Source organism: Nothobranchius furzeri, chromosome 15 (genome assembly GCF_043380555.1).
Source record: "Nothobranchius furzeri strain GRZ-AD chromosome 15, NfurGRZ-RIMD1, whole genome shotgun sequence".
Classification (NCBI taxonomy): Eukaryota; Metazoa; Chordata; class Actinopteri; order Cyprinodontiformes; family Nothobranchiidae; genus Nothobranchius; species Nothobranchius furzeri.
In genome coordinates this window covers 47,962,485-47,985,226 of record NC_091755.1, presented here as the reverse complement: position 1 = coordinate 47,985,226, position 22,742 = coordinate 47,962,485, and the positions used below count along the sequence as shown (strand labels likewise).

Below are 22,742 nucleotides of genomic sequence, written 5' to 3'. Positions count from 1 at the left end.
AAAGTGTGTGTTTTAGAATAGATTCAAAAGCAGACACAACGTAAATCATTCATTTGTCTTTAATTGTTGTCTGAAATGTTCTGTTGCAGTAAATAGTAATGTGAGCATGCCGAAGTCCCAGTGCTTGATGCCACATCTGTGCAGAAGTTTGTAAACTGTTCTACAAGCTCTCAGCAGCTCCGATCGTAGAAGGAAAACAGCTTTTTTATTTGCATTTGCCAGTTTTTCCATTTTTCTCACATTCCTGCAAGTGAAGGTAACGCTGCCATTATAAAACCCAGAGGAACGCTGCGGTCGGCGCCGCTGGAAGCCTCGTCTGCTGCCGGGGATGCTGCTCTGTCCGCAGCTCACGCTTTAACGGGCCAAGCAGAACCGGGCCAGTTCTGCTTTTTCAGCATTTACATCTTTCACTTAACATTGAAACAGCACTTGGGTTGAAGTCGAGCAGCAGCCCCTCTCAGCTGAGATAATTCTGGATCAGTGATGAACAAGACGAATAGACCAGATTAGAGCCTGAAATCTGAACACAATCTGAAGCTTCAGACGTGTTGCATCAGTTTCAGTGAAGTGAAAAGTGTTCTTGTTGGATATCTGCTTCCTAAGAAGTTTTCAGTGGGAAGATGAGGGACGTGGATGAATCTAACAAACGTGAAACCGTGAACTTGTTTCCCAGCCAGGCCTTTCTGCAGCAGCTCCACAGCCTCTGAATAGAAGGAAACCACAAGTATAAATACGCTCTTACGCCTGATGGAGAGAGCTGATAAAAGCCTCACAAAGCAGCTTTTATGGTCCAGGTGATTGGAAAAGGACACAAAACACGATTTAAAAAAATAACACCTTTACTTTGCAAAGTTTCTACAGCAAGTCTTAAGTTTTTCCACATTTTAGTTTCTACAACAGAAGAAATGAATGGTCATCTTTGATTTCCAGGTGAAAACACAAGTTCTGTTTGAGACAGACTCTCGTGGGCCTTTAAATAAGACATGCCGTTTGTGCTGATGCTTGCAAAAAGATTAAAACTTCCCAAACCTTTGTCCGACTTCCAAGGAACTCCGTGTGCAGACACCATGTCGTAACCATGCCACCTTCCTGAGACAGACCAAATACCAGCTTTATAATTTGGAAACTAAAAGGTTGTGGAGATTACCGCAGAAACGTGGATTACATCTTTTAGGCAAAAACATCAATTACAAAATGTCTGCTGAAAACAAACGGGGAAGGGGGTGCTTCCGTGTTTAATACCAGCCGTTATCCACGGCTGAAAAGGATTGTGTTCAAAGAGCAAGTCACCGCCTACCAGAGTATTACTCCACTCCCACTTCCTGTCTGAAAAATGCAACAAATGCTGTTGCCTAGCAGACCGAGAGGGCGGAGCCGGTAACAAATACACACACACAGGCTCACAACGACATTGTGACATCATAATGTACCAACAAACGTTCTAGGGTACCTCTTAGCCAATAGCGATGGCAGATTTAAATTCAAATGCAGTGCAGAGTTTTTACCTGACGACGACACAACACTGACAGTTTTAGGCAGAAAATTAAAATTTTAACTAAAATGCACTAAAGTACAAAACTATTGACGACACAATTCAATTCAATTCAGAAATACTTTATTAATCCCAGAGGGAAATTGATTGCTGTAGTAGCTCAGAATAATAATAATAATCAAGTCATCAAAGAGTTATTGTATATTACAATGGCTGTTGGCAGGAAGGATCTCCAGTAGCGGTCAGTGTTGCAGCCAAACTGAAGAAGCCTCTGACTGAAGACACTCTTCCGTTGTCGGACAGTCTTGTGAAGAGAACGCTCAGGGTTGTCCATTTTCTTGATTCTCTGGAGAATCCTTCTAGGCATCATCTCCTCCAGCGGTTCCGAAACTGCTGAAACTCTGGCTGAGTCCTTGAAAGGGCTTGGAGTTCCTCCATCTTGTTGGCCAGTGATCTCACATTGCCCGTTATGATTGATAGAAGAGATGGTTTGAATTTCCTCTTTCTCTGTCTCCGTCCCGCTCTGCACCCACGCTTCTTGCGTTTTAGCTCTTTTGGGATTTGTGGCTTCAGTTGAGGTATTATTTCAGCCTTTCCAATGTTAATCAGCTGCTCCCGATTGTAAACCAGCTTGTTGCCATGGTTACGCATCATAACAAATGCTCAAAAAGTGAAAAAAGCTAAAAAATAGCAGTAAAAATCCTCCAAGCTTCACAGCACCAGAAACAGAAAAGTAAAGTGTCCAAAAAATACAGTTTTTCTTGAGAAACTAGAAGAAAAAATGCCCAAGAAAAGTCAAAACTTACATATAGTCAACAGAGCTACTCCAACATGCAGCCGCCCAGAGCAGCGCAGTTCCACGTGTCTGCAGCACGATTAGACACACATTTATATAGTTTATCAGAAAAAAGGTTGATTTGGGTGTGACTTGCCCTTTAAAGAGTTTTATAAATGTTCTATTTGAAATCCATCTGCCATAAAATCTTGTTTTTGGTGGTTCTTTCTGCTGCAGCCTCGCAGGTTGCAACCCCCCCCCCCCCAAAAATAGCCTTTGAATCAGTTGAATTTTGTATTTTATTCATTTTTTAAAAGTCTAAACTGAAACATTACCAGAATGGAAAACCTTGCATGACGTTCCACTTCATTATTTGGATGTAAATGTTTCTGTTGAGGCATTTTGCAGTCACTTATATAAAGCGGCTGACAGGAAACCGGAGAAATCCCACTCGTGCTTGGGGTGAGTGTGTTAAAACTGCAGCTGGGATTCAAACCTGTGACCTGTGACCACCATGCAGCTATAAAAGTTCATTTGGCGAATGCTTTGGTGTTTGTTGTGCAGGATTTCGGTCAAATCTAGTTGCTTTAATGTAATTTACAATTGACTGGATTAAAATCTGAGGTTTCCAGAGGGCCACTACTTGACATGTTTTAGTTGTTTTCATGCTCCAACACACCTGATTCTATGGCTGACACCTGTTCAGCATCATCTGCTGGTTAAAATCAGGTGTGCTTCAGCAGATAAACTTCTAAAAGAAACAGGATGGTGGCCCTGGAGGGCCAGAAATGTTTATGTTTATTTATGTTTATTTATTTGGCAGGCGCTTTTTTCCAAAGCAACGTACAATTTTTAACTTGTAGGGCATGTTGTGATCTGTGCAACTCCACGCAGAAAGGCCACAGCCGAGTTTCGAACCTGCAACCTTCGTGCTGCGAGGCAACAGTGCTAACAACTGCGCCACCATGCTGCCATGAAATGGACACCACAGATTTACCCAGACGATAATAATTTTGACTGTGTGCCCTAAAAGTATCACTAAATATGCATCCACAGCTGTTTACCCTTTAAAGAGCAAGTCACCCCCACATCTACTATTTTGTTCTGATAAACCATGTAAATGCGTGTCTAATCGTGCTGCAGACACGTGTCGTCAATAGTTTTGCACTTTAGTGCATTTTAGTTAAAATTTTAATTTTCTGCCTAAAACTGTCAGTGTTGTGCCGTCGTCAGGTAAAAACTCTGCACTGCATTTGAATTTAAAGCTGCCATCGCTATTGGCTAAGAGGTACCCTAGAACGTTAGCTGTACCATATGATGTCACAATGTCGTTGTGAGCCTGTGTGTGTGTGTATTTGTCAGCGGCTCCGCCCTCTCGGTCTGCTAGGCGACAGTATTTGTTGCATTTTTCAAACAGGAAGTGGGAGTGGAGGAATACTCTGGTAGGGGGTGACTTGCTCTTTAAAAATCACATGCAGCGGCAATCAGTTTGTTTTGCAGAAACATTTACTGAAGTAGGATCTTAGAGTCACCCTCCCACACACACACACACACACATTTTGTACAAATAGCAAATGGTCTGTATTTGATATAGCGCCCTCTAGAGTCCCAGAACCCCCCAAAGTGCTTTACAACACAATCAGTCATTCACCCATTCACACACACATGCCCTCCGTAGTGGTGATGAGATCCAGTCTAGCCACAGCTGCCCTGGGGCGCACTGACAGAGGCGGGGCTGCCAAGCACAGGCGCCATCAGACTCTTCCACCGCCGCAAGGCGAGTGAAGTGTCTTGCCCAAGGACACAACAGCAGCATTCGCAGTCAGGAGCCGGCATCGATCCTGCCAGTCTCAACTAACCGAACAACCTGCTCTATAGGCTACTGCTGCCCCGCTAAGGTTTGGCACCAACTGTTGGTGTCGAACTTGTTATTCTCTCTTTGAATTTCTCATGAACATGAATGGATGAAACTCCTAGAAGAATGGCCTGAAACAGTCGTCTGACTATCTTTTGGAGTCAGTCACGTTGAAGCTGGTCACCACAGCTGATTGAACTCAACCAACACAAAAATGACTCGGAGACTTCTACAGATATTTAGCTCAAATCTCATGTAGCTGAGAGTCTTTCCTCTGAATGCTACCGGGTTGTGTGAGATCTTGTTTTACTAAGAGTTTTACCAAGACAGCTTCAATTCCATAAGTTCACAGTTTAAAACTCTGAAAGACCTTGATTTTATTCTGAAATGAACATAATGTATTTAATTAGTGAGAGATGGACTAGGCGGAGGAATATCGAATGGCTGGATGTCACGCCAGTACGCAGCTGCTGCTGAGAATTTGCCAAAAAGGGTTTATGTCTAAAAGGTGAAAGAAGCTGCTCTGCTGTGACGTTTAATCACCAACCAAACATGGCACCAGGTGCTGTAAAAGCTTCCTTTTTGTTTTACTGTACGTGTGACTAAAACTCGCCACGACAGCTGATGATGTAACATCTTCCAGGGCCCCTGAATGACTTCCTTCTCTCTGAAGTGAAGCGGATTTACTGGTGATCAGAGTCTACGGCCTCCTCTGCTTCCTCCTGTCTGACTGGAAGAGACAGAAAACAAAACTACAGTTAAACAACAGCTGGCCTGCTGTTTCATTGACTCCTGAATACATGCTGGTCTTATTTTGGCGGGGGCAGCAAACAGGAAGCAACATTCAGATGTAAACATGGTTTATTAAGAAGCTGTTTCAACTTGTTTGTGTGTGTGTGTGTGTGTGTGTGTGTGTGTGTGTGTGTGTGTGTGTGTGTGTGTGTGTGTGTGTGTGTGTGTGTGTGTTTATATAACCAGGAAAACGAGGAACTGCCAAGTTTCATAGCGCTGAAGGAAGGGCACACCTCTGCCTGAAAATGTTCTAACAAAAGGCACGACCACGCAGCTTTTGTCTGTGACAAAAATAGACTTAAAGACCTTTTTCATATGAATTAAAGATTGATCTCGGCACAAATCTTCTGTCGTTTCTTCAGAAGAATCAAACATGAATTTCACACAAAATACATTTCCGCCAACGTGTGGGTTAGTTCAAATTCAATTCAGTTCTATTCAAAAATACTTAATTAATCCCAGAGGGAAATTGATTAGAAGAGATGGTTTGAATTTCCTCTTTCTCTGTCTCCGTTTTGCTCCCGCTCTGCACCCACGCTTCTTGCGTTTTAGCTCATTTGGGATTTGTGGCTTCAGTTGAGGTATTATTTCAGCCTTTCCAATGTTAATCAGCTGCTCCCGATTGTAAACCAGCTTGTTGCCATGGTTACACATCATAACAAATGCTCAAAAAGTGAAAAAAGCTAAAGAATAGCAGTAAAAATCCTCCAAGCTTCACAGCACCAGAAACAGAAAAGTAAAATGTCCAAAAAAATACTGTTTTTTTTTTGAGAAACTAGAAGAAAAAATGTCCAAGAAAAGGCAAAACTTGCATATAGTCAACAGAGCTACTCCAACATGCAGCCACCCAGAGCAGCGCAGTTCCAGAAACAGTTGGAGGCATCTGCAGATGAGAAAATAATTTTCTCTGCAATAAAGTAAGGTGCTGTGACTAATGTCTAACTATCCCTTCACTGTTATTGTCTGGTATAGTTTCATATCCTCGTGACAGATAAGTCCCCGTTTTCTGAAATTAACAGGAAAAAGATTTTTCCAATGTACGTGTAGAGCTACACTTTGTGTTAAATTGCCTGACGAGCTGCCCTTGGCTCCACTTTGATGTGTGGAAAGAGTGCTCATTGCATCAGTCTCTTTCTTATCGACACTTATCCAGACTTTTAGCCTCTTTTTAACTCAAACGAGAGAGCTGGGAGGAATAACATTTGGGTTTCTGAGGAGAAGAAAACAACAGTTGCCCTCATGGGAACCAGTGCGGTAAAGGTTGCATCCTCCTCTGCACGCATGTGGAGTAAAGAAGAAAAACACTCCCCCACCACCAAAAGCCCAGGCTATCCTGAATTAGTTAATTAAAACCATTTGCTGCCAAAACATTAGATCATTCCCCAGCTTGTTTTGTCATTAGCTGAACTTGAGCCCCCGTGCTGGCCTCTCCAGGAGAGAGAAACTAAAGGACACACACCGTGCCTCTTTAACTGAATAAATGTGAGGACAGACCTCAGAAACTTTCTTGCAACACACGATTCACGGTTTTGTGTTCCAAAATGGTTTTAAATGTGAGTTTTAACTAATAAAGGGCATTATGGTCTTGTAAAGTGGCTTTAGTCCTCGCAGATGTTGGATTAAGCAAATATTCCAGGATTCTGCTTCACGTTTTCTTCTATTTTTCAAATAAACTTGATATTTAGTTTTCATCTAAGAACAGTTTTCTGTTTGATGGTTCGTGACTTTGAGAAGTTTTCTCGTAATCTCGCGAGAATACGTGGTTACCACGGTAACGCACACGTTCTCAAAGTTGGGAAATTGGGACCGTACCAATACAGAGATCATTTTAGGGGTGCAATCGGGTGCAATACACCACCGGGCCCCCGAAATAAACTTTGTTACGATAAAGTATCACATTTTCACATCACGACTTAGAAATGTATTGAGTAAATGGTAATTATCATAATCTTTGTGACTTTTTACGTGTTTAATCCGAGTTGGTTAATGGTATCACCCGCGCCAACATTGAAAGTCTGTGAAAGTGAATGCCAGGCGTCGCGACCGTTGGCGCATCCTCCATCCCACCGTTTTGAAAACTCAACTCGTTTGACTTGGAGAAGCTACTAGCCAACAGAATGGTGAGTGGTTTATATTGTTTTAAATGAAAATACTGAGCGGTGTGCACGCGAGTAAATAACTGGCGTTTAAAATGTGCAGGAGGAAGTGTTTCACCCAAAAGTAAATAAATAAATAAATAAGGGACTGAATTAGGTCAGTTTTACTTCTGGTGTCGGTCAAAAACACACCTATAAGTGCTTTAACGTCATTCTGACGAAGCCTCGGTGCAATTTATGTCAGTTAGCTCGGCTTTAAATGCTAGTAATTGTTCCGGTGTCATGTCGAGATGTGTTTCCCTGTCGAAAACTTGTTTCCACATCAGTTGCTGTTTTCTCCTTAACCTTTGTTGCTGTTAATTATCTTCTATAAAAAATGTAAAATTATCACTTTTTTTTATTACTAACAGCTTGGGAAACACTTGTTTTCCCTCATGTCGTCACACATTTGTTACAACTGAGTCATAAAGATCACATCCTTCGACTTTTATACTGCTGTGCCCAAAATATGTACAGGGAGGGGAAACTCCTCTGTGATTGGAAATCGAGCTTTCTTTCATGGTGACACATCTCAACACAACACCTGTTAGCAGGGAAGTAAACAAATCTGGGTTTTTGCTGAACTCTGTGGTTTCCAGACTGATGTGTGCTTATAGGCTGCATAAGAAGAGAGGAAGTCCAGTTGCATTAGAGGATGTGAGTCTGGTTTAAAGGCCAGACTGACATTCACCCTTTGAGTTGATGATGTATTCAATCCCATTGCAGGGGAGGGAAACTGTTCCTTTTTTCTTGTTCAGAGGAGGAAGTTCAGGCCTGAAATGCTGCTGTTAGATGAATGCCTCTTCCTGGACTGACCCAGGCTGTTCTCTCTCAGCAGACTGAGTCAAAAAAGTGATCACATTGTTGCAGATGACACCAGCAGGAGTTGTTTGGTAAGTCATGAAAAACAGTCTTTTCTCATTTTTGACAAAATGGATCAGCAGTGCAAAAGAACGACTGAACTGCAGTCCTACATAGGTAAAACATAGGTGTAACACTTTATTTGGCCCATGCTTCCTGAGTAGTGTGAATGACTTACAGACTTTGTCTCCTTGGGCCACTTCAACAAACACACCACCTTGTTTGCTTCATTCTTAATCATTTCCAGGTCAGGAATGCATATCCTGCAGCACAGAAAAGTCTGTTTATTGTCAGCGTGGAGTTTGTTTTATGGGCTTCCTAATGAGCAAATATACATCCTGGAAAATCAAGACGCTGATGTTGCTGGAACTCTCTGATGAACATCTTACATCTTACATTTTTTTCTTTAACATGTTTAACTTTTCATACATCAATAGTGGTTTATGAGGGAGTCTATCCTGGTGGTGGAAATGCGACCGCGTTTTGATTGCAGAAGAATATGTACAGACTTTGTGTTTTCCATTCAGACAAGGATAAAGACTTGAGTTATATGAGTCGGTGGTGTCTGGAAAGAAGCTTAAGGCAGAGGTTCACCACAACCCACCAGTGTCCTGTTCATGGGGTGTACTTTCAGTGGTATTGAAGCAGGAAATGGGAACTTACTCACTTTGTGCTCTTGGAACATGCTGTCATGTTGAATGATTATATTTTACTGGCACTGCAGCCTTTTGTTTTTAAATGCTGCCTATGTTGGAAGTAGACTTTTTATTTTTGGACCGGTTTGATATTCCCTCACAGAGTGGCGCTCATGGAAATACATTTGTACAGTGATGCATTTCTCACAATTAGCACTTGACTTCTTTCCTGTTTATTTCCACCTCTTTAGACAAGTTGGCTTGCACAGCTTTGAATCCACATTGTCTAGAAAGTCTCAAGCTGATTATAATCTGTATGATCAAATGTATCATGTTCACTTTGAGCATGATGGCACTCTGTCAGAGAAATCAGAACATTAAACCACATGTTTTCAAATAATCAGTCAGTGTGTTTACATGCGCAGCAGAAAACGGAAGTACTGCCCTAAAAAGACTCACATTGTTATTTTAAATGCATGTAAACGCGTTAGTCTGGCTGACAGCGGACTGGTTCTAATTGCCTGAGCTGAAGCACCCAGATAATGCGTTAGCAATCCGAATGCATTCTGCATGTAAACGGGTTAGCCGAACTGAACTGGTTGGACGCTTGCTGGAGGCGGTCTTCTGACAAGACCTTCGTCACAAAGCAACATGTGTCACTTCATAAAACAGGACAGAACATCATAAATAAGCTGTGCTGCAGCGTTGTTATACATTCCTTCAGCCGTTGTGCATATCCTGTTTCTGTTCCATCTGCTTCACTCCTGCCAACCTCTGTTTACTGCTTGTGTTGCTCATCGACATATACACTGGACAATGTGTTTCCATAGGCTCCTATTATCAGTTTTTGAGCCAAAATGGGAGGTGGCCACCACCGCCATTTTGACCGTGCCACAGGTTTCGTCAAGCCCAGACAATTCCATAAAAGGGAAAAGAGGTGGAGCTGAGGGTGGGGCTGTAAGGCTGGGATCAAATGACGACACCCGTCGAACTGAAGCGATGTAGCTACAAGCTAACTCAAAGCTAACATGGAGGTGGGAGCTAAGCTAACGGAGGTAGCTACCTAGCTATAACCAGAGTTAACTGTGCACAACACCAGAGCTTCTGAGTCAGAGATAGGCCGGGCTGACCGCCGGGTAAAACCGGGTGGAACACAGAGGTCTCCCGAGAGCTCCACAAGCCGGCAGCCGCACAGCAGACAGGCGCCGCTGCGATTTGAGATGCGCCGAGCTGCCGCTGAGGGGAGGGGACCATACCGATAGTCGGAACCCAGCTCCACCAACATGTTATATTTCAACCCATTTTCAAAAGTGCAGCGTCATGTTAAATGCACTGGGTTTTACCCTATTACATTTAAATTTCATGGTTAAACCGTACATGTTAAAATCTAAGCTCAGCTCAGCAGTGACCTAAAATACATAAATATAATTTTACTTACAGGAAAAAATGAAGTGGAGACTCCTTGGACGCTCTATTAGTGCAATTAATGCCACAGCAAGTCATTTTGTCCAACAATTGCACAAAAAATATCTAAAAAGAACGCACAAATGCTACAACTAATGGTCTAAGTTGAGAGACTGAAAATGGCAGAACAGTTTTCAGGCGAGGCCGAGGCTCTACTGAGGCCTCTCCCCAGAGCTAGCTGTGTGGTCACGTGGGTCTGACGCTCATTAATTATACAGAATTTTAGGCTTTTAATACACTTAAACAGAAGAGTGAGAAAAAAATTCACCCCCCTCAGAGTTGTCATGAGTGTAAACTAGATCATTTAAACCTAAAACATGTTCTGGTACCAGGCTGTAAACATGTTTATTTCTGCTGTGAAATTGGTATTTTTAACATGGGAGTCAATGAGGATTTGCTCGCTTCTGACACCAGCCCCTAGTGGATGAGGGTGGAACTGCAATTTATTTCACTTCCGCGTTGGACTCACTTTCATACCCGAATTATGGGGGTTTGGTGTTGCTGTGAGCTAACCAGAAGAATGCTGACATGAACAGGGGCATGTCGCCACCTACTGTACTGGAGTGGAATTAAATTTATTTGAGAGTCTTGTTTTCTAATGTGCATGTAAAGTAGCTTATTACAATAAAATCAACCTGGATCAACTTAGATGTCGGTCAGTGCGCATGTGACCGCACTGACTGCTGAAAAGAAGGTCTTTTTGGCTCATTTTTCAGCTGATCTCCAAAACCAACAGTCATCGGGAAAGTGGTGGGGGACATTTGGACAGGTCCCCAATCCATGACAGGGACCAACAGCCACTCAGACACTCACATCTAGGGACAATTGGTCTTCAATTAACCTGACATGCCTGTTTCTGGTCTGTGGGAGGAAACCTGAGCACCCGGAGAATTCCATGCATGCTCGAAGAGAACATGCAGAAGGGCTGCAGCTAGGATTTCAACCTGCAACCTTCACGCTGAAACAAGAGTGCTACTAATTGCAAACTGCAAAATATGTTGTTTTGTCATTGTTTCTGATTAGAGGCACTGAAAACACTTTAAGATTTGTGTGAAAGATTCTGCAGCTTTTATAAAAGTTTTCCAAACTAGACATTTTTACAGTTTGTGTGTAAACAAGAGAGAGAAGCACAGGGAAAACGCTCAGGTTTTAACAAGACCCAGAGTCGTCTACATTTGACTTTGGTTCTGGAAGTTTTTGCTAATTAAACGATGAACAAGGATTCCCTTCACGTCGTGTTACGGACTCAGCAGCTTTTCTTCAGCCACCATGTCTGAGGTTTGGTTTGTGAGGGTTTTTTTCTGAACATATATTTTCTGTCCACGTCTGTTTACTTTTTAGTATTTCGGCCCTTGTGGTGGTGCCATGTTGTGTGTTTAGCTTGTCTGGGGAAAAGTAGGGGATCCTTTCTAATTTTGGTTTATGTAAGCCCTGGCATATTACAGTTTGCACCCAGTTACCACAGAAGCACGCTGGAACACATGAGCGATGACACGATCCTGCTGAGATACATGTGTGATGCTGTTAGAATAAGAACTACCTTCTGTAACTAAAGGTGTGGGATCTCCTTCTACTCTCTGCTCATTAAGACAGAAAATGTTCAGATGAAAAGGAAATATTTTTTTCCATGAAACCCGTGTATCACAATGAGTAGCTAGCTAACAACAGGGCTCCAGTATTACAGCTGCAGAGCTACGTAGCAGAACGTCCATGCACACACGTGAGAACACAGTACAGTGGTCGCCAAGTGGGTAGTCTTGTTAAATTTAGCAGGAGGAAGAAGAATCACAGTTTCTGCACCAGCTGGACTGAAATAACTCCGTATGTTACAGGGACTGAGCTGCGTTGACCTTCTCAGAGCCCTTCTCGTTTGTCTTCTGGCTTCCTTTGATTTTTTTTGTCCATAGCACCATTTGTTTGGCTTTTTTCGTTCATCAAAGTTGATCAATAAAAAAAGTCTTTTTACAAAAGTAAATACTGACCAGTTGAGCTTAATAAAGCAACTTCAAAGGTTAAACTTTTGAGTAAATACTTCAGACCTCACGTGTTATCCCGATGTGAAAATCCAGCACAGTCTAAACCCGTTTGGCCCAATTTTCCTGGAGTGTTAAGAGTCATGTGGCTGGAGTTCCTTTCAGTCTGTGGCCTGTGGGTGCTTCCAGTTTCCCCCCAAAGAATGAGGTCAGTGCGGCTTGTCCTGGCGTCTCAGATCCTGGTTCTTCTGTTGCTCAGGAGCCCTCACATGTGAAGATCTGATCTTGTGACTGAACAGTAAGCTGGAGCCAAACCCGGATGTGCCCAAGACGGGTGGCCCTTGTCCTACCAAAACACCATCACCATCTTTGTTTGGTTGCTGCCTCAGCATGAAGGAGTCGTGTATTTAGCTTAACTTGGACATTGATCCGTTTTTTACTCTACCAAACGAGGGAGTGGATTTGTGTTTACTGATGTGTAACTGCTCAGGCTGAGTCATTACGTAGAAGTGGGTCAGGAACCAGGCGTTTAAGAATCGAACAGCAGCGACTGCTCTTATTAGGCGTGTGCTTTTGTGATGCATAATGTGTTCATGTTGAACTAGTAGGTGTGCTTGCTGATGCATTAAACGAGGCTCACCTTCGACGTCCAAGTGTTCCTCCCTTCAGAGGCAAAAAGCAACAGTTTGGATGCCAAACACCTTCCCATCATTCCGTCTTCATTTAATTCCCATAAGGCCATGCTTCACTGCTCAGAGAGACTCGGTCCTTCGCTTGTTGTCGTTGGTGCCTCTGGCAGTTTCGAGGTCATTATTTAGAGACGTGGTTAACCGTTATCTCCCCCATCCCCCCTCACTGAACCTACTGACCTACTAACTAGAGCGCTAAAGTGAGCAGCCTTCAGCATGTCTGTGTGTCATAGATCCATTGCTGCACCATGTTTACGTCAGCGTTATAGCTGCACAGGACCTGACGGGTTTAATGAAGACCAAACCCATCATATCTCATAATCTCATGTTAGATGCACAGTGAGTGTGTGTGTGTGTGTGTGTGCATGATTGTTTGTCCTGTGTGTCTCTGTGTTGCCCTGTGATGGACTGGCAACCTGTCCAGGGTGTACCGCTGGAGATAGGCACCAGCCCCCCCCCCTGCGTGGACAAAGCGGGTTCAGAAGATGGATGGATGGACAATAGGTTCTGCCCCACGACTGAGATCTGTCTATGGGTCGTGGGGATGGCTCGCCAGGCTAGTAGCAATCTTTAGTGCAGGGATCTAAGTTTAGTCCGCTGAGATCTATAATCACTATAACTTGGTCTGTAAGTTTGTTTTTTCTTGTGTACAATAAATACTTATCAGGAAGTGGAACAAGTCATTTTTTAGAACATTTCATTCAAACCTGTTGTAATTATTTGTTTTGGCGAAAGATCAACATATGCTGAGAAGCATTTGTTAAACGAGCTAAAACAAGTCCTTCAGGAAAACTGAACTTCAGCTGTCATCTGTTATCATTCCTGAAGTCATTCCAGGTTCATGACCAAAGGCCGCGTCAGTGTTGGAACCACAGGCCTCTAAATGCTCCTGCTCGTATTTGGCTTCGTTACGGTGGCGTTTCAGAAGTAAAATGTTCTCTGCTAGCCGGCTCGTCTCACTGTGACGTGTTCCAGGACATTTCCTTTCTGTTGTGGTTTGGTATTTCTGTCATGCTGGGTGTCGCAGACGCAGCCTGCTTGGGCATGCTGGTGTGCAACGTGAGCAGTAACGTTAGATGGCCCTGCATTAGAGTGGTGTGTGTGTGTGCGTGTGTGTGTGTGTGTGTGTGTGTGTGTGTGTGTTTTGTAAACATCCCCTGGAGTGTCAATATTGACTCATTATTGTGTGGGTAAGTGAGGGCATGTGTGTGCGTCATAAATCAGGGAGTATTGCGCTGAATGAGAAGGCACAACACACTTGCACTAATACTTGTAATCCACCTGCCTCCGCCGTGTCTCCGAGTGAAGGTTTGCGTTCTCATGGAGCTACATTACTGCTGCCGGGGGACTCGAAACAGTATTATGCCAGAAATATTCCCCTTGGGCTCGGAGATCACGTAGCTTCCATCAGATATAAGGAGGCAGGAAGATGATAAGAGCGAGGCAAAAGTGGGTGCAGGTGTTTTGTAGACAGGATGCAGGTTGGGAAGGGGATGGGGGATAGTGGTGGTTTTTTGTTTCTGTTCATGTTTTAGGTATATTTGGGTGGAAGGGAGGGAGGTGTGCCGGATTGGTGGAGAAGGCTGTTGGGGTTTTTGACCTAGCTGAAATCTTTATTGTGCCTTTCATCTGCTTCTGTTGAGTTTTACAGCAGAGTTAGTCTGCTCTGTCTCTGGGTGACTGACCGCCGTGTTTTACTGCCGCTAGGATTTCCTGAATCTCTGTGTGTGTGTGTGTGTGTGTGTGTGTGTGTGTGTACCCCACCCTGCTGACTCCTTTAAATAAGCACCACTGTGTGTTTGAACTGCGAGGAGGGATGGCTGTCCACTAATGCTGTGCAGGAAATACATTACAGCTGATGAAGAAGAACACAACTGACACATGTAAGCTTTTTACCTAATGACTATAAATCTTTACTTTCAGATTTAAAATATTACTTCTGAGGTGAGTTACTTTACTCATCGTAGTTCAGCAGCATGGCTGCAGGAGATAACCTCCTCTTAAGCGTCTACGCTGCTGCAGATGTTAAATAAGGAAAGAGCTAACGATGTATAAAAATAGTTTAGATATTCAGTAGAAAAGACCAATTATGAAGGCAGGAGAGTAAAAATCACACACAAACTACAAAGAGATGAAAGACACTCCAGTGGAGTATTTTTGTCCTCCAATTAAGCAGAGTCTACGTTAAACTAAACAAGCTGCTCACAGTATTTTTCTGACCCTGTTCCCGACTCAAAAGGTTTGTTCGTCAGACTCAATCCGAGCTCCTGGTAGTGCAAACCAACGAGGTGGTGCTTATCAGACCCAGCGCACACAAGAGGAGGGGAGTTCCCTACGGTTTGGCCTGTCGTTCACACAACAGCAAAAATAAACCGCCGCAAAAACCCGACCAAAGTGGCGATTTGGAAGTTCTCTGTTGTCAGCATTTGCTTGTAGACATAAATAACTGGGATTTGTTGCTTCGCAGCGACACTGTCTGCGACAACAATGCTGTCACACGTGCGACGTTTGTTTTAGCAAGCTTAAAGAGCAAGTCGCCTCCAAATCAACTTTTTTTCTGATAAACTATATAAACGCGTGTGTAATCGTGCCGCAGACACGTGTAGTCAGTAGTTTGGCACTTTAGTGCATTTTAGTTAAAATTAAAAATTTTTACCTAAAACTGTCAGTGTTGTGCCGTTGTCAGGTAAAAACTCTGCACTGCATGTGAATTTAAATCTGCCACCGCTATTGGCTAAGAGGTACCCTAGAATGTTAGCTGGTACCATATGATGTCACAATGTCGTTGTGAGCCTGTGTGTGTGTGTGTGTGTGTATTTGTTAGCAGCTCCGCCCTTCGGTCTGCTAGGCAACAGCATTTGTTGCATTTTTCAAACAGAAATTGGGAGTGGAGTAAGAATCTGGTAGGGGGGTGACTTGCTCTTTAATTACTGATCTGTGTAAAAGACCACGGACAAAGGACGATGTTAAGGAAGGTTATCTCCTGCCGGCTAGTAATTCTACGTCCAATGAATGTTTTTTAGCAAAGGCTCAGACGATTTGGGGAACCACTGCCACCTACAGGCTGTAGCACAACCACGAATGTGCTTCACAGTGAGCTGGATTCATTAGCTGAAAATAAGGTGGGGTGGACAGATGGGTGGGATAGGATGTTTGGTTTTACAAAAACCAGCTACGTGTGTACTTGGCCTCAGTTTCTGTGGGACCCCATGTGGGTAAGTAGAGTGCTTCTTGCACCATCGCTGTTTCACACGTATGTCCGTCGTCCTTACTGAACACAGCTCACCTCCACATGGTGTGGATTTTTTTCATTACAACAGAGAAACGGCTCCAGTGGGTGTCCTTGTCACGGTGGGCAGGCATCCGTTAGCTTGAGGTGATCTGTAGGTCATACAATAACAACACAGCACAGCAATGGTGGACAGGGTGGTGATGTTCTGCATTGGTGTTACACTGAAATGAACTTTAAACATCATTATAATAAGATAAAGATCTATAAGTAGGATGTTTAAGCAAAAAACTACTCTGTTACAATGGTGGCCATCTAATGTAGGCATGCACCGATACGACAACGGTATCGGCACCAATACCAGTATCGTATCGGTATCGGTAAAAGTTAACCGATACCAGGAACCGATACGAATGCAGTTGCTTGAAAATGGCTTCCCTGTAACTTGTCATTTCTGTTCACCTAATATTTTAGTTTTGTGATGATTTCTATTCATATATTTAACTTTTTATCTACCTCACAGTCTTTTCCTGTTGAAAGCAGAGAAGAAAATAAAATCTGTATTCCAAATCATTGCATTTGTTTGTGTGGTAGAAGTATCGGTATTGATAATCGGTATCGGTGAGTACTCAGATCCAAGTATCGGTATCGTATCGGTTTGGAAAAAAGTGGTATCGCTGCATCCCTAATTTAATCAGTTTTCTATTATGTTGCCAGTAATTTTTATTATACAGTAAAAGAGAAACAAAGTAGGTGCGAAACAAAAATGTCAGAGAACGGCAGTTTAGTAGGAAACTTTGTATATAGTCCCTCAACCAGGTCAGCCAGTACCCTGGAGCAGCCTGCCACAGGAAACGGTGTGTGTGTGTGTGTGTTGGTGTGTGTGTGTGTGTGTGTGTGTGTGTGTGTGTTGGTGGTGGTTGGGGGGGGGGGGGGGGGGGGGGGTGCAGTCACGGAAAAAGCAGAAACAGCCAAGAATTCATATGAGAAGCAAAACAAGAACATTTGAAGCTGTATTCAACATCTTTCCAACGATAACTACACTTGTCTTCATCTTTTTACACATTTTGAAACAAAATGTGAGACTGGATGAAACGAAAGACCTAATAATGTGCATAGAAGTAGAAGGCAGGATCATCAAACTGGTGTTGGGACAACTGTTTGGCTTCTAGGTGAAGCTGGTGCTTCCTGCTCTTCCAACTCCCTTCCCGTCTGTAGGCGGAGTTGTCCTCGGTAAAAGTCGGAGATGACTGGTGTGTAAGGAGCAGAGAGGAGAGACTCTCCAGGTTCGTCTTTCGTCTCCGAGCACAAAGCTGCTGCAGCTCTTTACCCACTTTAGGATCTTATTTACTTGTGTAAGTAAACTTTTCTCCTCTCCAACTTTAGGTCTTGTGTTTGTGTTTATAACAAGGTTATAACAAGGTTTATAACAAGGTCTTGTTGCTCTCTACCAACTCATTCTTCACCTTATAAATGGTGTTTTATGTGTTTGTGTGTCCATGTTTAGTTCTGCTGATAAAACTCCGTGTTGTCATGAAAAGCTGCTGCTTTCCTTTTGGCTGTTCATCAGAATCAACAACACATCTAAAAATACTTTATTATGTATGCTGTGGTCGTACCTTTGCCCGGAGACTTTGATTTTCTCTGCTGTAACGGTGTGAGGCACAGCGCAGAAGCCTGACAGAGTTAATTTACAGAACTTTGAACAACTTTGATGTTGACGTCTCGTTGCAGACGGACAGGGACAGTTTCTCTGGGTGCTATCGCACCTGAGGTGCCTCGGTTTATCTCACACAGATATGTGGTTTCATGTCTTACTTTAGAAATGAGACGTCGAGGAGTCACTCAAACCGACACTCGCTCTAAGACCTCGTTCATCTTTCAGCATCTCTGTCAGGAGTTGGCTAATTAGGGAAGATAAAGGTTTAACAGCTGAATGAGTCCTGTGTGTGAGCAATACACTCCCATCCATAGTGAAGTGTGTGTGTGTGTGTGTGTGTGTGTGTGTGTGTGCGTGTGCGTGTGTGTGTGTGACTCACAGCAGCAGTATGTGTGTTTCTGGAATGTTTATGACCACGTTGAAGGGAGATTTTTTTCCTCTCCGTGTGTTTTTTGAGCTCCTTCAGGCTCCGTGCCTCTGCAGTATAAAAGCGTCGATGATGTTGTCGAAGCAAACCCAAAGGTGCCTCCTTTATGAAAGCGATGCTCTTGATCCGATGTCAACCCACCTAAAGAAGAAGTAAAAAATAGCTCAAGTTGCGTTCTCTAGCTTTGTGTCACGTTCCGTTCGGGTGGTTTCAAACACAGACGGCAAATGTTTGGGAAGACGGATGAAATCTGTGTGTTTATCTCGTGAACGAATGTGTGAAAGTCGCCAGAGGTTAGGGGTTTTAGAAGGGGCCTGATGGATGGAGATCAGGTATGTTTCAGACAAAGATGTTATGATAACTAACTTACGCCCCAGTGGTTATAACGGTTGCGTAACTCTCCAGTCGAGGCATGGTAGTCGCGCGTGTCGATCGCTGTTTTCAGCTGGCCCATCAGAAGTTTTCTGTAGGAAATCAGCAGAGCTGATGTTGTGTGTTGGCTCCCGGGACAATAAAGCGTGGTGCTCCGCCGTCTGTCGCTACGAGCCGTCCCTAAACGAGCCCTCGAGCGAGAGGCTCGTGAGCTCTTTGCTTCAGATCTTTATTGACTTGGTGAAGTGAAAGAACAGTGAAGTCAAAGTGTCCCAGTGGGATTTTGGGTAGGGCTAATACCATGATCAGTGTGTAACCACACACCTTTCCTATTAGATACCTTCATCCAGAGGACACTACAGTAAGATCAAAGACGACCCTACACAGTCAAACATAAGGGTACAATGTTGTGCCCCAAGGGACAAAAATGACATTAACACAGTCTGAGGATTAATATTGAACCTCAGGGTATCTATCTATACTTCTTTGTTGTCTAAAAGGTACGTACGGTATTTTCACGACCATAAGGCAAACCTAAAAGTCTCAAATTTTCTCCAAAATGTACGCCGCTCCCTACGGTGCGGTGCGCCTGTTGTGTTGTTGTGAGACGCGATCGTAGCAGAAGACAAGGGGCGTGGTGTGAACGTGTGGGCGTGAGCAAAGACAGACCCTGAATAGTTCAAAAGGGCAGGTATGCGCGGTATGCTGAACCTTGTTCTGACAACCCTGAGAATGGCACCTGCTAAGAGACACGCCTATGAAGCACAGTTTAAACTGCAAGCGACCAGCTACGCGGAGAAACACGAGACTAGAGCAGCGGCGAGAGAATTCAGCATCAGTGAGTCCATGGTTCGCAAGTGGAGGAAGTTGGAAAACGAACTCCGACAAGTAAAGAAGACGCAGCGTTGTTTCCGCGGGCACAAAGCCAGGTGGCCTGAGCTGGAAGACCGCCTCGAGCAATGGGTTAACGAGCAGAGGACAGCTGGGAGAAGCGTCTCTACCGTCACCGTTCGTCTGAGAGCAGTAACGCAATGACGAAGTGCACGTGCGCTCTAAACCAGGACTAGACCAGTAAAGTCAAACATGCTTTTGGCTGTTTATAATTTTCACAATGTCTGGTTTGCACTGATATGTTCCGAGTCCCGAGCCCGCACAGATGTTTTACCGCTAGGGCTGTAGCGAAGCCTCGACGAAGTCGACGGCTCGATTCTAAAAATTTGTCGACGTCAGATCCGGAAGTCGACACACCGCGCCCACTTGTTGCATCCCCAGGAGTTTGTAAATAGAGGAGGAATCTGCCCGTTTTTCCTCAAGTTCGCCCTCTTCTCCGCCTTCACTAAAATCTCCGCCAAATACCGAAGACCCGGAACAACGTCCGTCCACTACTAGATTATTTTCCTGTTTTGCCCCTTCGTCTCCCGGCAACGGACAACAACTTCCGGGGTCAGATGCGCTGCTTCGTGTTTATCGCAGATGTAGAAAATCACCGGGAGCACTTCTCCCTTCATTAAGGAGCTTCTTTCAGACATGAGGAGAGCTGTTTTGGTGGTAGCAGTCTCTCCTCCGTGCTGGTCTGTTTGCTGCTGGGTGTTTTTGGTTTATTTAAACTTGGTAACTTGAACTTAACGTTGGTAAAGCTACTGTTAGCATCTTCGCTAACAGCTTCTTGCGTTGGGATAAGCTGTTACGTTTTGGTTTAGAGTTCATCTTTTTTGTGGTGTAGATCTCCCTTTTATTACATTTAGAGTGTTGTGGGTTTTCGGTTTAGTGTAAAATATCACCTGAGTTTGGTTTAACCCGTAAGACCACTCGCCTCACGCACATAAGTGACCAAAACAAAGCAGCATGGAGACACTCCATCTTCTACCACCTCTCAGGCAGCAGCCTGCACTCCCAAGTTCTACACGTCACCAGAACATAACCAACCGCAACACAATAAACGCAGTGTTATACAAAATGGAAGGCCTGTAGTGTTTATTCTTTTACAGTAAGAATTTATCAATTTTTTTGAGGAATTTATTTGAGATTTTCTGGTTTTTGTTAATTGTGCAATAGAAAAATAATCATTAGAGTAATTTTTTAAATAGTCATTAGAATAGTCGACTATTCGATAAAATAATCGTCAGAATAATCGTTTTAAAAATAATCGTTTACCCCCAGCCCTATTTACCGCGCCCGCGCCCTATAACCCGGTGCGCCTTTTGTATGTGTTAAATACCAAAAAGACACCCGTAACTGAAGCTGCGCCCTACGGTCGTGAAAATATGGTATATGTTCCTTAGTAGTACAGGTGCACATTTGTACCAAGTCTTTCAAAAGGAACATTTTCTGGTTATGATCTCTTTTACTAAAAAAAAAAAACATCCATTAGCAAAGCTATACTTCTCAAAACAGATTTCATAGTTTCACTGTTCACCATTTTAAGCACTGAAATATAGTTTTAAAATAATTTGTTGGATTTTAAAAAATGAACAATAATTACTAATTCATTATTTTTGAAAAGAGAGTGTGACTGAATTTAGTTTTGAAAGCATTAATATTGGGATAACAAACGTCATTCTAATAGCATTTGATAGCTTTCGACAAGGACTATTGATAAGTTTAGCAGGTCTGCGTTGTATTTGAAAAGTAAATAATTGTAGCAAGTACTTTTGAATCTGTATCTGTATGTTTGTCATCTTGAAATAAAAACACCCACACACCGTTCCACAGTGGGGTTGTGGTTAGTGCAGTTCCCTTAGCCGGGCGTACACTGTGCGACTTTTCCACTCGTAGCGCTCAGCTTCAGCTCAAACTGTACGACTTCCTCGCAGAGCAGATCTCACGAGTCATGTGCTCACACTGTACGTCTGGTAGCAACACGTCGGACCTAAAAATATGCTAAAAATAGCAGTTTTTACACAACACGTCAGACTTTTTTGTCTTGTTTTGCCTGTTGTCCTTCGGGAGTGCTGCAGGAGGACACAGGGATTTATGGGGGTTGGATGAGGAAAACGAAATAAAGAAAGTAAATCTGTGTTTTGTGATCAGTTTAATTTGACATGAACACGACAAACACGCTTTCTTGACAATATTTGTGAGTAAAAAAACGTGTAGAAATAAAAACGAACAGCGTGTGTTATTAGGGAAAGCTGCCATCGGATGCATAAGCAGCACGTAACTTAGGCGACGCGTTTTCCATTCCAGCAGAGACGTTCCAGACGTGCATCGGCAGCAGCAGCGTTCGACGTAGCTGCCCCAGCAAGATCCCAAAGTCATTTCCTGTCCGGCCCAATCTGAATAGCTGAGCGTGACGTGTTATTGAAGCGTCACGCTTAAAGGAAAACAGACCTGGTATGTTCATTTAGCGATGTGCCGCTTCCAGGACGCATCAATGTGCCACTGCGTTCCTGGTGGAAACATACGTATCCATCGACTACGACGTGCTTCTTACGCCACCAGGGTCAGGTTCCTTTTTCTAAAACAAGACTTGACTCAAATCTTTTCCAGTTTGAATAATAAGATAATAAAAGAGAAAATACACTGACAGCTTGTTTTATAGTACGTTGTCCTTTAGGTTGACCTCTGACCTCATTATTATAATAATTTTTTATCTGACGCTCAGAACGTTCGTTTAAACCTGCGGTGCTCGTTTTGTCCAGTAGAAGTTCCATTCTTCTTCCTTGTCGGTCTTCATTTAAACTGGTTTTCCAGAGTGTTGCTGCGAAGCTTCACTGGAAAGAGATAAACGTCCCAAAATAGACGAGATGAGCGGAGATAGAAACAGGGTCGACCCGCTGGACACGTGTCCCTTTGTCTTAGCCGTGTTGTTGTGAAACGCGCCGCCACTTCCTGCTCGTCTTTCCTTCCAAGGAAAACCCTCAAAAGTCACCATGAACTCAAAATGGACACTTGTTTTTTAAGTGGCTCTTTTTTTGTTCGTGCTTTAAACCTCTGCGCTGTCGGTTGGTAATTAATGTTTTAGTTATCAGACGCAAACACACTTCCTTTGGGACCGTTTACGTCGGATTAGAGGACATTTAAGTTACTCTTGTTTTCTAAACTCGGGTCAGTGTCTCCTCGAACCGAGGCCGCGCTGATATGACAGTCAAGCTGGCGTCAGAGGGCGCGCACACACACACACACACACACACACACGTTTCTACTGAATCTGATGTCTGGTAGTTCTGATTCTTGTGTGCTTTTGGCCTTCACGCTCTGTTTTTATTACTACTTTTTACCGTTTTATATTTACTATGTTGTGCAGCACCCTGTGGCTTTTGCCTGTGAAAGGTGCGATAGAGATAAAGATGACTTACTGGCTTTAACCGGGCTTTCGGACCCGAGACTTCGCCCCAGAGTCACAGCCTCTCACACACGGAGCAGACATCCTAGACCACATCA

General features: G+C 43.5%; 1 protein-coding gene across 5 annotated transcripts in view; it reads left to right on the top strand.

Annotated features, from left to right (window-relative positions):
- Window positions 1–6,606: 6,606 nt before the first annotated feature.
- Window positions 6,607–22,742, top strand: part of wu:fa11c10 (protein FAM110A) — a 23,640-nt gene continuing 7,504 nt past the window's right edge. The window contains exons 1-2 of one of the 5 annotated variants that reach the window (XM_015968752.3): window positions 6,607–7,034; window positions 7,888–7,942. The gene's annotated coding sequence lies outside the window, so the exon portion shown is untranslated. Of the gene's footprint in view, window positions 7,035–7,775; window positions 7,943–14,432; window positions 14,555–16,838; window positions 17,256–22,742 lie in introns of those variants that run through there. The other 4 variants (XM_015968750.3, XM_015968749.3, XM_070544965.1 and 1 more) reach the window with 4 other exon arrangements.